Source organism: Perna viridis, chromosome 11 (genome assembly GCF_037379345.1).
Source record: "Perna viridis isolate PV_CMFRI_1.1 ecotype Kerala chromosome 11, ASM3737934v1, whole genome shotgun sequence".
NCBI lineage: Eukaryota > Metazoa > Mollusca > Bivalvia > Mytilida > Mytilidae > Perna > Perna viridis.
Window position 1 is genome coordinate 36099577 of NC_142455.1, and position 16452 is coordinate 36116028.

The 16452-nt window shown below is 33.7% G+C and overlaps 1 long non-coding RNA gene and 1 pseudogene across 1 annotated transcript; both read right to left on the bottom strand.

Annotated features, from left to right (window-relative positions):
• Positions 1 to 88: 88 nt before the first annotated feature.
• Positions 89 to 11221, bottom strand: LOC148603921 (uncharacterized; annotated as a pseudogene).
• On the bottom strand, positions 10566 to 16297 carry LOC148603922 (uncharacterized). Its single transcript, XR_015916258.1, has 3 exons — positions 13865 to 16297; positions 12833 to 12972; positions 10566 to 11774 (listed from the first exon to the last, which is right to left on the bottom strand). It is a non-coding gene; the product is annotated as an uncharacterized LOC148603922 (long non-coding RNA).
• Between the last annotated feature and the right edge of the window lie 155 nt (positions 16298 to 16452).

The following is a 16452-nucleotide window of genomic DNA, read 5'->3' on the forward strand; positions in this document are numbered from 1 at the left end:
TTAAAAAACTTTCCTATGTATCGAACCTACACGAATAAGTAGGTTCTGTTTCTAATTAAAGAAGAAAGTCAGAGCTAAACAACTTTTCTCACCTGCACAATGCTTTAACGAGTTTACTAATGTCAGCATGTCCCTCTTGCTCACAAATGTCTATCATCTGATCTAAATCTTGTAAAACTGATTCACCAAACTTATCTAAAATCATTTCTACTATATCATAGTGATTAAACTTGCAGGCATAAAATAGTGGTGTCTTACCATTATTATCACACAGAAGCACATCAGCATTTTTACGGAGTAGAAGTTGCACTATGTCAGTATGACCTCTCTTGCATGCTATGGACAAAGATGAAACGCCATATACGTCACAATGGGAAACATCTACTCCTAAGATTAATAAATATTTTACAATGTCAACATCTCCAACACTACAAGCAACAAACAACAACGATCTCCCATACCCAGTACACTGAAACGCGTTGGGTCCATTTTCAAGTAACAATACCATGATTTCATAATTTCCTCTAGTACAGGCTACTATAAATGGCGACCCTTTCTTTATAGAACACGTGGACACATCGGCGCCGTTTTCTAGAAAAAGTTTTACTACTTCTTCATGTTCACCTACACAAGCAACAAACAAAGGAGACTTGCCAAATCTATCACATTCCGACACGTCAGACTTATGCTCAAGTAAAACTTCAACAATATCAGAAGACCCAGTCTTACATGCAAAATACAACGGCGATCTTCCATCCCTGTCACAATGCAGCACGTCGGCCTTTTTTTTTGCAAGTAACAAGGTCACTATGTCTATATTTCCATTCTCACATGCAAGATATAATGGTGAACGTCAATTTTTATGATATTGAAATACACAAGCTTTTTTCTCGAGTAATGCTCTAACAATATCCTCATTACCGTTCTCACATGCTGCATGCAAAGCCGAAAGTCCAGCTTTGTCAACAAATGAAACATCAGCGTTATTCTGAATCAAAAGTTTAACAACGTCTATATCATTTGCCACACAAGCAGCATACAAAGGAAACCATCCATCCTTATCATAATGCGAGACATTTGCACCATTATTGATTAACAGATCTACCAACTCTATATTACCTCTATCACAAGCTACATGCAACGGAGACCGCCCTTTCTTTGTGTGTATGTTAGAACTTGTATTATTATCAAGTAATAACTGAACGATTTCTATAAACTCACTCTTACACGCCAAATACAACGGCAAACGTTCATCTTCATCACACTTTGACACATCAGATTTCTTCTTAACAATATCTAGGTTACCTATCTCACATGCTTCATACAATGGGGACCAGCCATCATCATTGCAGTGCGACACATCTGCATTCGCTTCAAGTAGCAAATTAACTATTTCTGTGTATTCTCCATTACAAGCTTCATGTAATGGCGACCGTCCCTGGTTTGTACATTGGGTCTCACTAACCACTTCTAACGTTTCCATTACTTTACATGTTAAAAATGTAATTTTCAAAGTCTCATTGTGAATTCCCAGGACAAATGACATCTTAAAGCTGCATACCGTTGCGAAGCTTGGAAAATAAGGCTTCCAAAATCATTATGCTAATGGTACGATGATAGTAGAAATTCTTCACAAAATTTACTTGAATAAATAATACTGAAAATCCACATTTTTACCTGTTCTGCTAACTGACAGCATGGAGGCATATTACTCACACATGTAAACAATATTCATACACTTTTGTAGTTAATTACATATATGATTTTAAAGTACACATTCTCAGCTTTATTTTGACTACTTTTAATCATAGTACACACAAATAATGCACTTACAATGCATATGTCTAGGTTCAGTGTGTTTTTGGTACTACATAGGGGGATGGCCATTTGACCCGGAAGTGGTTAGTGAGACCTTAAAAATATTTTATGAGTTTTTATGTTTTTCTTTTTTACATTGTATGAAAGCTTGTGGTATTGTGAGTCTAATAAGACCAAAACTATCAAAATCAGACATAGGACTACAAGGAAATGGTCATTTTTATATCATGCCCCTCAGTGATATTTTCCCTAAATTACTAAAAAATTACAATTTTAACTAACTTGTCACACCAAATTGATACCTATGATAATTCAAGAAGTTGTAATAGTAAATATCATTTATCATTATGAAAAAAGAACAGATTTCAACAATTTATATCATATCTATTTCATTACTGTGCGATTCTAAGTCTGTGCTGTGTGACTATTTGAGTACTTTGAATATCCCAAGCAGTGACGTTGTGTATTTCATGGATGACGTCAAGTTATGAGTCACTGTTACTAATAAAAATCTTGTTGCTATGTTGTTTTTTAAAATACCTTGCACAATGCACCTCTTAAAATATAGCCAGATTACCAATATCACTATACTGATTTTATGGGAAAGTGGAAATAATGACCAGGAAAGGCAATTTTCCTCAAATTATGCAGTTTTCTGAAATATGCCATAATTTAATTTATGGTCTCACTAACCACTTCTAACGTTTCCATTACTTTACATGTTAAAACTGTAATTTTCAAAGTCTCACTGTGAATTCCCAGGACAAATGACATCTTAAAGCTGCATACCGTTGCGAAGCTTGGAAAATAAGGCTTCCAAAATCATTATGCTAATGGTACGGTGATAGTAGAAATTCTTCACAAAATTTACTTGAATAAATAATACTGAAAATCCACATTTTTACCTGTTCTGCTAACTGACAGCATGGAGGCATATTACTCACACATGTAAACAATATTCATACACTTTTGTAGTTAATTACATATATGATTTTAAAGTACACATTCTCAGCTTTATTTTGACTACTTTTAATCATAGTACACACAAATAATGCACTTACAATGCATATGTCTAGGTTCAGTGTGTTTTTGGTACTACATAGGGGGATGGCCATTTGACCCGGAAGTGGTTAGTGAGACCTTGAGAAGGATCAACCTTACTTTGAAGTAATTTTAGCGCAATGTCTACATTTCCTCCCTTACACGCTAAATATAATGGCGAACGCCCTTTTTTGTCACACCTTGAAACATCAAATTTCTTTGCGAGTAGCAATCTTACAATATCTGTATTACCTATATCACATGCTTCTTGCAAAGGTGACAAGCCATTAACATCAAAATGTGACACATCGGCCTCCGCGTCGAGTAGAAGATTTACTATTATACTATATTCACCATAACAAGCAGCGTGCAATGGTGATCGTCCCTGGTTTGTATATTGTAAAGGATTAGCCTTTCCTTGAAGTAATATACGCACTATTTCTTCTTCACCTTCCCTACAAGCCACATACAAGGGAGAGCGACCATCTTTGTCACATTTTGACACATCGGCATTTCTATGTAAAAGCAATCTTACTATCTCAACATGCCCAGCCTCACATGAAACATGCAGCGGCGTCTCGCATTCATCTCCTACACATTGTGAAACATCCGCATTAAATCCAAGGAGAAGGTCTACAATTTCTGTATGTGCGTTTTCACAAGCAACAGACAATGGTGTCTTTCCGCTGTGACCGCGTAACGCATCTGCATTATGCGAAAGAAAAAAGTCTTACTATGTCTTCGTATCCTTCTGCACATGCTACATACAACGGTGGTGTTTTACTATCATCTCCAACTTCTGCTTTGTTCTCAAGTAATATTCGCACAATCTCAGTATATCTCCCTACCGAAGCTATAAACACTGGTGTCTCATCATCACATCTACCAGTAGCTGCTATATCCGCATTTTTCTCTAGTAGAAATAGCACAATCTCAACATGTCCACCTTCACAAGCTGCACACAGGGGTGATTTAGCAGCATCCACTCCGCCATTAGCTGATAGATCTTGATATTTGTCAAGTAGTAATCGCACAACCTCAACATGCCCACCTTCACAAGCTATATACAGTGGTGTCTCATCATCACATCTACACGTAGCTGATACATCCGAATTTTTCTCTAGTAGCAATCGCACAATCTCAATATGTCCACCTTCACAAGCTGTACTCAGAGGGTGATTCAGCATCACCAACTCTGTCATCAACTGATAAATCTTGATATTTCTCAAGTAGTAATCGCACAATCTCAATATGCCCACATTCAAAAGCTATATACAGCGGTGTCTCATCATCACATCTACACGTAGCTGATACATCCGAATTTTTCTCTAGTAGCAATCGCACAATCTCAACATGTCCACCTTCGCAAGCTGCACACAGGGGTGATTTAGCAGAACCCACTCTGCCATCAGCTGATAAATCTTGATATTTTTCGAGTAGTAATCGCACAATTTCAATATGCCCCCCCCTTTACAAGCTATATATAGTAGTGTCCCATCATCACATCCACCAATAGCTGATACATCTAGTGATTTCTCTTTGCCACTTTCGAACTGGGACATATGAACACAGTGTTTAAGTAATTGGTCAACTATGATTTTATGACCCTGTTTATATGCTGCATACAATGGAAATTTTTTCCCAAAATCTCCAGGCGTGGATATATCTGCTTTTTTGTCTAGTAACGTATTAACAATTTCTTTGTTCCCCATATCACATGCCATATAAAGAGGGGTTCTGTTTTCACTGTCAGCTTTATTGATACTACATCCACAGTCAATGAAATGTTGTACCAAATCTATGTAGCCGGTTGATACAGCTTCAACTAAAGGATAGGTCGTTGTTATATAATTACTACATTCATTAAATATGGAAGTAATGATTTCCACGTTGCAAGGATATCTACACTTTTCAATACCTTTATCTTCAAGACTTTTAAGTATAGCCTGTACGTATTGGTCATTTTGCTTCATGTATTCTATTAGTTTTTCCCTGTATTTCTTGATTCTCATCTTTGAACCGAAGAATGTTCTTTCATCGTGACCATTTTCCACTCTTTGAAAGTTCTATTAAAATAGGGTTTTCCATATTCATCCGACAATTCAATAGAAATGTCACTTGTTTGTTGTTGAAATGAAGGAAACCAAAAATACTGTTCAATAAATGTTTTTGAAGCGTGTTCGAGGAATGTTTTTTTTAAAGATAACAGATAACAGATAAAAGCAACTATTTCATATATTTTATCGTGTATCAAATAATATTTCGAACCAACAAATTTTAGGTATGTCCCTTCCAATACTTCCAAACTTTCTTTAAAATAATTTTGTTTGATTTCTGCCTTAATAATGATATCAAGATTACTGTAAATCTTTTCCACTTTCTCATAGTCATCTAACCATTTGACATCGAAACCATCATCAAATAAGATGCAAAGTACAAGAGCGGATAATTGCAAGATATCAGATCTTGTGATATGTTCTATGTTTTCTTTAGTGCACTCGTTTGGTTTTAAAAAGAGTTTTATGTGACTTTGATAGACGACAGAGCAACGGAAAATTATCGATATCAAAAAGCTTTTAGTTGATATCATCAACCCACTCGCCTTGTACATAATTTTGTAACATCTTCATGCGTTCTTCGTTGGAAAGGCAAATGTCATTAGACAATATGTTACAATCAGTGTTTTCTAAAATGCTTAAATACCGTTTAAAAAAACGTTTTATTTTGGAAAATCTGCAGTATGCACGACACCAAGAATTTAGAAGAATATAATTCTGTGTCTGCTCTATCCTGGTTACTCTCATCTTTGTAAAGGCTAAATATTTTTATAAGATGCTTTATATTGGTAAGCCATACTTTCAATGTTGCTTCATCTACGCTTAGTTTGCCAGATAAATCATCAACGACAAAAACTTGTTTTCTTTTATCCGTCATAATAGTTGATTATGTCTGTTGGACCAGAAAGAACAGCGATGATATCATAACCTTCAGACCCTTGTAACTCTAAACCAGGTGATGAATTTTAGAGATTTACCTGTACCAGAACTACCTGTGACCACAACTATGTTTCTGCTGCATATTGGTTCTTTCACAGCTATCGCTGCTTTTGTCTCTAAGAATGTGTCTTCATCTTTTTGCCAGTCTTTAATATACGCTTCATGCAGGACGACTGTTAAATAATAATTACGTTTATTTAGAAAAAAAAATTGAATTTCCAAAGAGACATTATTTTATAATGTTAAATTTCTATTTTTGAATTTGAAGAAAATTATTTATTTTAAACAGATGTATTTTGATAAAAGTTCCAAAGCAGAGAAATTACGTATAACATATGTAAGCAGATATTTGGAATCATTGAAGCAAGCATTACAGATCCAAACTGTTTGAGACAAAAGCCCTGTATTATTAATTTAACAAGATAAATAACACAAATGCTTTACAAGATTGTGATATTTATACGAAAACTCATATGGAGAAAACACTTTGTGTGTACGAGAAACCAATAGGACCAAGAAAATTGAACCTAGATCCTCTAGGAGTCAATAGCAATACTAAAGAAAATTGGTCACCATTTGTTTAAAATATCGTCGTTATAGCTGGCAAAAGATGATGTTAGTACATAGTGGCTTAGATCTAACGAAGTAATCAACCTGCAAATTAATCACAGGATAAGTAAAACAAAGCGACAGTAGGAAGGGATGCTCCTCATTACAAAGGTACAGTATGTATCTTTATCCAAGAAAGAGTTGTCAATTCACCTTACAAAGATATTGTCCGCATTGAAAGATTGACAACAAGCTAGTTGCACTACCACTTACTCTTGTAGTTGCATTTGTGTGGATATGTGGATACTTAAAAATTCTAAAATTTACTTGAAAACCTAAAATCCCGGAGTTTTTCTGAAATTAGTTCTCTTTAAACTTTAGACTTTTTCCAATATGACGAAATGAAATCTCGTTTATCTTTTACTGATTCGAGAAATCATGTTGTTCTAGGTTACAAATCCACATATTTTTCTAAAACATCTCAGAAGGGTAAAGCGTGCTAAGATTTGTATCATGCTTGAATTCTTCATTAGTAACATATTATTTTTCATTTGTAGGAGCTGTATTTACGCAACATGTTAGCATTCAAATGGGTACTGATTGAGCTCCTCTTCTAGTCGTTATTGTATCGATATATGACTGAATATCTTCGAATCTCATGAAGAATAAAAATATAAATCATGTGAAATCCTTTTATTTCACATAAAGATATATTGATGATGTATTGTCCGTTAACAATCCTTCTTTTGGTAAATGGTTACCTTCATTTTATCCACCTGAGCTTACTCAGTTTCTTCAAAAACAGTGAGTAATGATTATTTTTTGTAAATCACTTTTTGTACTGATATGACCACTGATTTGCCAATTATGACGCTATAGCAATAACATGCTATTTAATCACCATGTGAATATTCACGTACCAATAGAAAAAGGCGGTTTGGCCCCCTGTAAAACATAGACTTAACCCACCTTTCCGTTTAGAATGCCTGTACCAAGTCAGGACCATTGTGGTACCAGCTACGCCGTTGATGTAACATCTATTTTGTCAGACTTATTTTTGATTTGACTTGATTATTGATCGGAATAGATTTCGGTAATTTCTTGTAACCTTTATTAACTAATAGAGACCATGTTTATTGGCGAATGCAAAAATCTCAACATCAGTTCTAGGTGGACGACTCTAACTACGATGGCTATGGAGGATGATGGACACCAAAATGAGCTCAGTTATTCGTAGCAGAACAGACCACCATTAAAATTGGATAGCAAATCATGCTTTTGCAAGACTTTGCAACCTAAAAATGAATCAAGTTTTATCAGCAAAAATATGAAATTGATGAAAACGATTTGCAAAACTGAGCAGATTCTGTTGTTGTCTTGGCTGTGAAAGAAAGATATTATGTCATTTCCTATTAAACAATGGCAACTAGAACCACCGAAGATGCGTTTATACAGATCAAACAGATCAAAATAATAAAAGAAAATAAATACAAACGACAGCGCTAAACCGAATTTTAAAATATGTATATATGCATAACAATATTGCCAGACACCATATAACTTACCCTAATATGACGAATGGAAAATACGATTTGATTTTTAGACTTCAATCCGCTAACCGACAAACGCAATAAATTACAACTATATATAATGTTAAATTATAATTACTTCTAAACGTATGCTTTTGTATACTATTCAAGTAAGTTGTATATGTGCTTTTTGACATCGTTTGAACATTAAATGGCATGTTTATAAAATAATATTAGGAAACATCGAAAAAAATAAAACAAACAAACAAACAAACTAACTAACAAAAACAAACACCCCCTCAAGGATGTTCCATTTGTATCAGTGTTGTTGCTGAACTTGATCATGATCACCGAATATGTTGTCAAAGAGTAATCAAGGGAACCAAGATTCTAGCGGAAATTAAAAGAATGTGATCCAGGGACGAATACCAGACATGAAAAGTAGACACACACAACAAAGAACATAAACTAATCAAAATAATACGTACAAAGCCACAAAATTATATGAGCAACGCGGATCCCACTACAAACTGGGAGCATGGACCAGGTGCACCGGTAGGATAAGCGTCCTCAGCTTTTCTAGAAACATCCGCCGAGCTGTTCATAAAAACAGCTAAGTCTAGGGTAGACGAAAGTAGAAAGGACAACTATGACACGTTGAACAGATCGGTTCTACTTGGTTCTAGCCCGTGATTGATTCAATCATAATTTCTAGCAACCATTTTGTTCTCGAGTTTTGTTGTTGTTATTTGTTTAGCGGGTCTCTTTTAAAAAGCAGCAAATTTTTGACCATGTAAATATCGCAATGCTTGGTTACAATGTCATCAAATTATCAAATTTAAAAGAGCAGTCGCTTTGTGATACGACTAAGCCTGTCGCTTTGAACGATTTAAACAACGGTAAATTCCAAAAATAGTTTTTTTTTTAAACTTGAAAGTTGAATGAACCAGACTCTAATTTTGTATCGCAAAACTTACTTTCATTTCTTCGACGATTGTTAAATGCTTCTACACCTAAAACAGAAAAAAAAGATCATTAAATTGACCTACAATTCATCAACTTTATATATTTCCGAGATCAATGGAGTAATTCACGAAAAACAACAAAAAATACACTAAAACAATTAACAAACAATATGGAAAACAGGGAATAAAAAACGAGAAAAATCCGAAAGGAAAGAACATAAAAAAAAACATTACAAAGCGTCATGCACATTTTATATATCAAAACGATAATATCTTTACACTTTACAAATGACGTGACAACCATGATGCTTAACAATGGCAACGTAAACGGTGGAGCTTACGACCTCACATTTCATTGGACAAAAGTATTAGCAATCGCAAAATCTAAGGCTCCATATTGATCCTTGGTTTCCGAATATTTTTGCTCCTGCGTATGGAGTGTTCATATCACAACTCATACGTTATGCCAGAGCTTGGCGAAACTACGCAGACTTTTTGTATCGCGCTAGAACTCTAACAAATAGGCTTCTGGAGTAGGGTTATGTTGCTACAAGATTGAAGTCATCACTACAGAAGTTTTATGGTCGTTATCATGAACTCGTGGATCGTTATGGTGCATCCATCAGTACCATGAGAACTGATTTATTCAACGGGTCATAGTTTTCCTTCCCTCGTTTGTCTACCCCGGACTTGACTTTCAAAGGTCATTGTTTAGTACACGAATGGCTTCCGACCTCGTAACCTTTAGAACCTTTTCGTCTCATCACACACATTATATATCTATTCATTTGTTGTGGTGTTTGTCTAACTTCTAATTCATCTTTTTCCTCGTTTTCAATTGCATCGTTACTAATCAAGCTGTCCAGAATTGACTTTGTCCTCTTTATATCAATGTCATCAACCAAGGATTTAAAATTCTTATGTAGTATGACACATTCATCACTAACATCTGAAAAGGGACACCTTATTATTTAATGCTGCCTTTACATATCAATCAGTTTAGATTTGATTTCATGAGGAAACACTGCATAAAACTAGCTGTTTCAAAATTTTGGTTTTTTTTTTAAAGAAAAGGATAGTGCTAATTCTTAACCATATCTTAAACATTAAAAAAAAGCATCATTTTAAGAGTAATCAAGGAACCAAGTTATAGCAATAATCAATAGAATGTAATCCAGGGACATAGACCAGACATGGAAAACAGACATACAAAGTAACAAAAGCAAATGAGCAACTCGGACTCCACTAAAACTGGGAGCATGAACCACGTGCACGGATAGGTAAGCGTCCTCTGCTTTTATAGAAACACCCACCGATTGTTCAGGATGCACTATACATTAAGACGCACTGTTTCGCACACCGCGTTACCCCGGTCAAATTTTGTAAAACTTAAAACTGAAAGTTGAAATTTGGTGGGTATATTGATTAAATGTAGATAAGCATTTATACATAAACAGGTGTAATATATGTTATGGTAAACAGGTGTAATTTAAATGAAAAATGATATCCAGAACGTTTCAATCCCCTGCCGTATTAGGTTCTCTCCTCAGTATCAGATGGCTGATACCTTACTTCGCACGAACTTTTGGGACTAAAATTGTGAGAGAATGAATCGAAAAGGGTCTTATTATTTTTACCTTTTTTCCACCTACTCCATGCATGCGTTCATCCTCTAAATGCCTGATATTTTATAAAACACAGTATTTGAATCCAGTGCATAGACGGTAAATCACAATCACCGTCCTTGGTAGAGAGACCAAAAGAGGATAGCATAGATTTATGGTTTACCACAATCTCTTCTTTGGAGAGTGTGGTAGCAGTATAGGTTTTATCACTGCTATTATTTTCTACGTCTACCTGTGATAATAAACATTGGATGTAAAACTTTTTGCGGACACAGACAATGTTGTTTTGGGCTTTGTCTGCTGGTACGACAAAATGCATTTTTAAAAATTGATTATCAATAATAACATCGTGGGAATTATACTTATGTTCCATCCTGTCTATTTTTATAGCGACCAGGATGAATTTTCGTCCAGCATTTCGCTAGTTCGTTAGCGACGGCTTATGCATCATGAACTGCTCTTCCAAGAATTCTAAATATATTAAGGACATTATTATAAGGTAATCTCATTTTGTATCGGCTATTTACATATTGAGTAGATTAGGATGGGAGACTTCCACTGTGAAAAAAACCCAAACTTTGCCTTTGATTGTAATAGATCGTATTTGGTATTCATTTCGTACATGAAACGCACCCTTAACCACTCAATGAATGTTAATTACTTCCAAGGAATGGTTATCACATACCTTTATTGCACATCTTTTATTCTGTTTATATCATAACGAACCTAGGGTATTCATAAGTAAATGAATTACATAGAAAAATGGAAGGAGGTACAAATGCTAATTAAATGCACCTTCTATGTTGATGTTCGATCTAAATTCATTGTGTGTTCCTATTAATGTAATATGGACCATACAGTTAACATTAGAAAAAGAACTTAATGTAATTTTTAAATCTTAAATGTACCAGTCATGACCTGAAACTGCGACTGATTATGACAGGCTGTTGGCTGCTTAATTGATTCTCCCATTTTTCTAAGAAGACATTGAACGTCCTCATTGTGTTTCTCATCTTTATCTAGTGCATCGACTAACTCGTAAAACGTAAGAAAGGGCCAGTTGATCAGTATATGTAGTAAAACGTTATTACGCTGTACTTGAGTTGTAGGTTTTTTTTCTATTTCCTCTCGGTCCTCAATTAGGATAACACATTTAGTGATGAGTTCATCCAACACGGCTTTATCAAGTCGAAAACTGTTATTGTTTTTCAGATTGTCATAATATTTGCACTATCCATTGTTGAAAAGTTTCTACAATATAAAACAATGAGTTGATAAAGACTAAAATTTATTTCATATGACTTATATTTGGTAAACAATTAGTAGCAGTAATCTTACATAAAGTGTAAATATATTACATTAAATGCTGACCACTCTTAAAGCATTAAAATGAATATCAAAAAGTCAATTGTATTCGATTGAATTACAGTTCGGCGTATTTCTATAAATATTTTGCGGTGATTCATGTTTTTGGTTTACCGTTTGAAAAAAAAGTTCTTTGTGATTCATTTTTCTTCTTATGTTACCTTTTCGTGTTCCCGGTGTAATTTTGTACAATGATTTCTCTAATTTTGCTTCAATTTTCATACCCCTCGACCGGTGCGGAAAAAGGTGTTCTCATCACTAGTGACTTTTTTGTTTTCAGAGTTCGATTGGCTTGGAAATCGATCGTCTTGGATTTCATCTTGAATTGCCTCGGTTGCCATTGTAGTTATATTTCAGTTAAATGAGATAATTTTGGTGTTTTCGTATCTTAAATAAGAATTATGAAGGGACTCGGGAAGATTTGAAGTGTTTGGAATGTTTGCGTTTGTGTAACGTCAACATGTTTCCGATGAATCAGAATCATAACGTTTCGCGCACTTCTCATTTTTGGGTATTTTTGACGTTTTTAGGGCATTAGAGAAACAGAATCTACACTCAAAGCTTGTTGATTATGATTTTCTCACATGTCGTGAAATATTCTTTTTAGTTTGATTAGCTCGGCAAGCCTCGCGACCAAAACTATAAAATTTATTTCACTCAATGTGAGAAATCCATAATCAACTCGTTATCGTTGTAGATTCTATATTTCATCGTATGAATCATTTGTAGCATTACTCTTTTAAATTATATATCACTACGTAGTACCGACTAAAATAAAAGAAACCAGAATCGTAATGATACTCATCGATAAGTCTAAAACGTGTAACATTTTGGTTGTTTAAAGATTCCATAACAGCACCTTTGTGACACAAATTGCGCCAATTCTTTCTATATTTTTTTACTTGATTAAATGCACTAATTAATTATATCCAATAAAACAATACCTTTCTGAAGTTCTGAATAAACTGTTTCGTTATTTTTAGCAGATTTCGATTTTGATGTGTATGTCTTTCATTCTCTGTCGATTTCTTTTTTAAAGTTAGGGAGTTGCCAATATTTGTTTGTCTTTTTCGACTTGTAATATCTAAAATATTACAAGCACAAATTGCTGAATTGAAAAAAAGAAGCTGTATTTATAACAGATACATTAGATATGACCCGTCTACGGAATTGTAAGAGTAATCAAGGGAACCAAGGTTATAGCGGTAAACAAATGAATGTAATCCAGGGGTAAAGACCAGACATGGAAAACAGACATACACAACAAAGAACATAAAGTAACTAAAATCATACATACAAAGTAACAAAAGTAAATGAGCGACTCGGACTCCACTAAAAACTGGAAGCATGGACCAGGTGCACCGGTCTGATAAGCGTCCTCTGCTTTTCTAGAAACACCCGCCGAGTTGGTCATAAAAAGTCAAATCCGGGGTAGGCAACGAGGAAAGGAAAACTATGACCCGTTGAATAAATCAGTTTTCATAGTGCAGATGGATACGCCGTAACGATCCACGAGTTCATGATGACGACCATAAAACTTCTGTAGTGATGACTTCAATCTAGTAGCAACATAACCCAGTTCCATGGACCAGGTGCACCGGTAGGGAAAGCACAACAAAGAACATAAAGTAAGTAAATTTGTTCCCATTGGAATGCCGACCGTTTGTTGAAAAACACGTCCACCACACTGGACAAATATGTTGTCGATTAAAAATTCCAGCATTTTGTTAATATTTTCTGTATATTTGGAAGATGATTTGGAAGTATTTTTCACAAAGTATGAGGAATCTCTACCAAAAACTATATATTTGTATCTAGGTTACCATCAAACAACGATGTATAATGTTTTTAAGTCGGGATTTTAACTGAGTACAATTTGCAGATGCAGCTATGAAACGTTGTTTGTATGGATTTTTCTTCTTAAATCATATAATAACATACATGTTATCGATCTATAGTAGGTCAACAATTCATACCTTAATGACATCAACCATATCATGACTAAATACTTCATGGGACAACATGTGATCGCATATACCATCAACATCATCGATGCTATTTGTCAGGAACAGACGACTGCTTTTAAGAATTTTTTTATGCCTCTGCTCCATCTCTGAATTGAATAAGGTTCATAACGGTTTAGTTTTATTTGTTTCAAAAACACATTAGACCTTTTTTTCATTGAATAAAGTATTTGCTAAAATTCCTTACAGTACAACTCCCACCATCATCAATAAAAACATTTATCTTGCTATTTTTGTCAAAGGTGTGATTAGACCCGTATCTGACACCCAGCCAGACTGGAACTTGGAAATATGATACTGAGTTCAAAACCTTATTTTTCAAATATTTCTGTTTAAATATCGCTACTTTATGCATATCCATAGTTTATATCTAAATTATCGTATGCGATAAGCGGGAACAAGATGAAAAAAAAACTTTTGAAGCATACAGCATAAATTTTCAATTTCGATTTTGATGCTTGTTATCATGGAAAAATAAGTTGGTCTTGATATTTTTATGTACAAGATTCAATGGTCTACATTATCTTACTGTGCTTAAACCAATAATTTGTAAATAAAATGTACATATTATTTGAAATACTTTGTATGCGCTTAGAAACAGGAATATTGCAGTAATATGAGAAAATAAAAAAAAATCAATCTATTTTCAAATCGTGTTGTTTTGATTTAAAATAATATAAGAGTATAAGTGAAAGTCCTTTTCCTTTTCCTCACTTAATTTTCTTTCTGAAAAAAATGTACCTTTAAAATGTTGCACTTCTTAGGTATTTACAAAGAGTATCATCAAATTGTCCCCAAGGCTATGAAAGAAACAAACAAAAAATATATAAAATTGCATTTTTAATATGATGTTCATTTCTACGAATTATTTAAATGTTTTTGACATATTTTTTCTAAAAACTTAATATAGTCTACTAACTCACCATAAATTGCTAAAAATTCGATGTACGGTTAATATTGTACATAGTCACATTTTTGTTTACACATTTTGATTATTTTAAATGGTTTTAATTGGAAAATGAACTATTGTACAAACATTGAAGGATGAAAATAAATACACAATCATGACGAATGACATTTAACCAGAAAATCCTGTCTTTATTGATAAAAATTCTTAATCTCTGATACAAGGGCCTAGCGTGATAAATTAAATAAATCTGAAAAGATTTCTGCTAGAATCTTGGTTCCTTTGGTAACTCATTGGTAACAACATACAAACCACATGTCATTTGTTTTTTTTTTTTAAACTTAGTACTAAAATTCACATCTTATTGATTTTTGAAAGATTATAATTGATTTTCGTTGTAAGTATAGCCCATTTAGCTCATCGTAGAAATAACATATTTCTCACTGTTATGGTTTTATATGTTAACTTGTCCTAGAAAAGTGAAAGCATTTTGAATAGAAGACAGTAGTAAGAACCTATCTACTTTTTTTTAAATTGTCATACTGACCGCTTTATAACTATGAGGTGACCGATATTTTACATGTCTCTAATACATGTATTTTATACAACCAAACAAGACAAATGTTTTGCTATAATTCGCGGAATAATCGCATTACAGCGCAAAAGTTCATGTACTTTCGCGGAAGTACAATACCAGTAAAAGGACCATTCTACGGTTTATGGTAGATGGAGAATGGTAATGGGATTGGTTATAGTTATGGGGAATAGGGATTTTGAATGTGGGAGAATCGGAAAAGTTAGTTTTTATTTCAAATTAAAAAAAATTAAAAAAACAGTTTAAATGATACATAATTTACAAATGTATCATTTTATTTGATGGTATAAGTATTTGATGAATACATTGCAAATTCTATTGGGGGATTGGAATTTTCCTTCAGGGAATGGGGATAATAGGGGATTAGAAGGGTAGTATATGTTGTTACTGGGATGTCAATACCATTCAAGAGCTATATCGTGCAAAAAGGCAAATATATTTGTTTTTAGACTGTGGAAATGATCTCATTAAGCTTTTATACTTTGATTTTCATAATGTTGATATATTTATTTTTATTATTCAACGAAAGATGTTTACACGTAATACAAGCATATACCGTTATACATGTGTCGTATTTATTTTAATTTGTGTGATATATGTAAATCAGACGATGACCGAATATTCATAATATAACAATATCATATGATTAAGTTGACATTCCCGTATACATTAAAAAATATAAATTTACTTAGAATTGGCTTGACGAAAATAGATTTAAAGGTATTCAGACAAAGAGATGTTTACGAGTTTCTGTTTTACCCGAATAAAGCCAAATAAATTATGAAAAGCTTTACTAAGAACTGAAGAATTTAAATATACAATAACAATAGATGTTTGCATATTACGTAAAGATTCAAATAATGACCTCCTATTTTGTCATTTTGCATGGATCAACATAAATTGCTATTCAGATTTCTTCTTTCAGGTATCATGTATAATACTTAGAACTACTGTAACAGTAATCAAGAAAACCAAGGTTATAGCGGTAATATAGGATTCGAGTATAAAACCCCTCTTAAAGAAAACTGGTCTTGAATT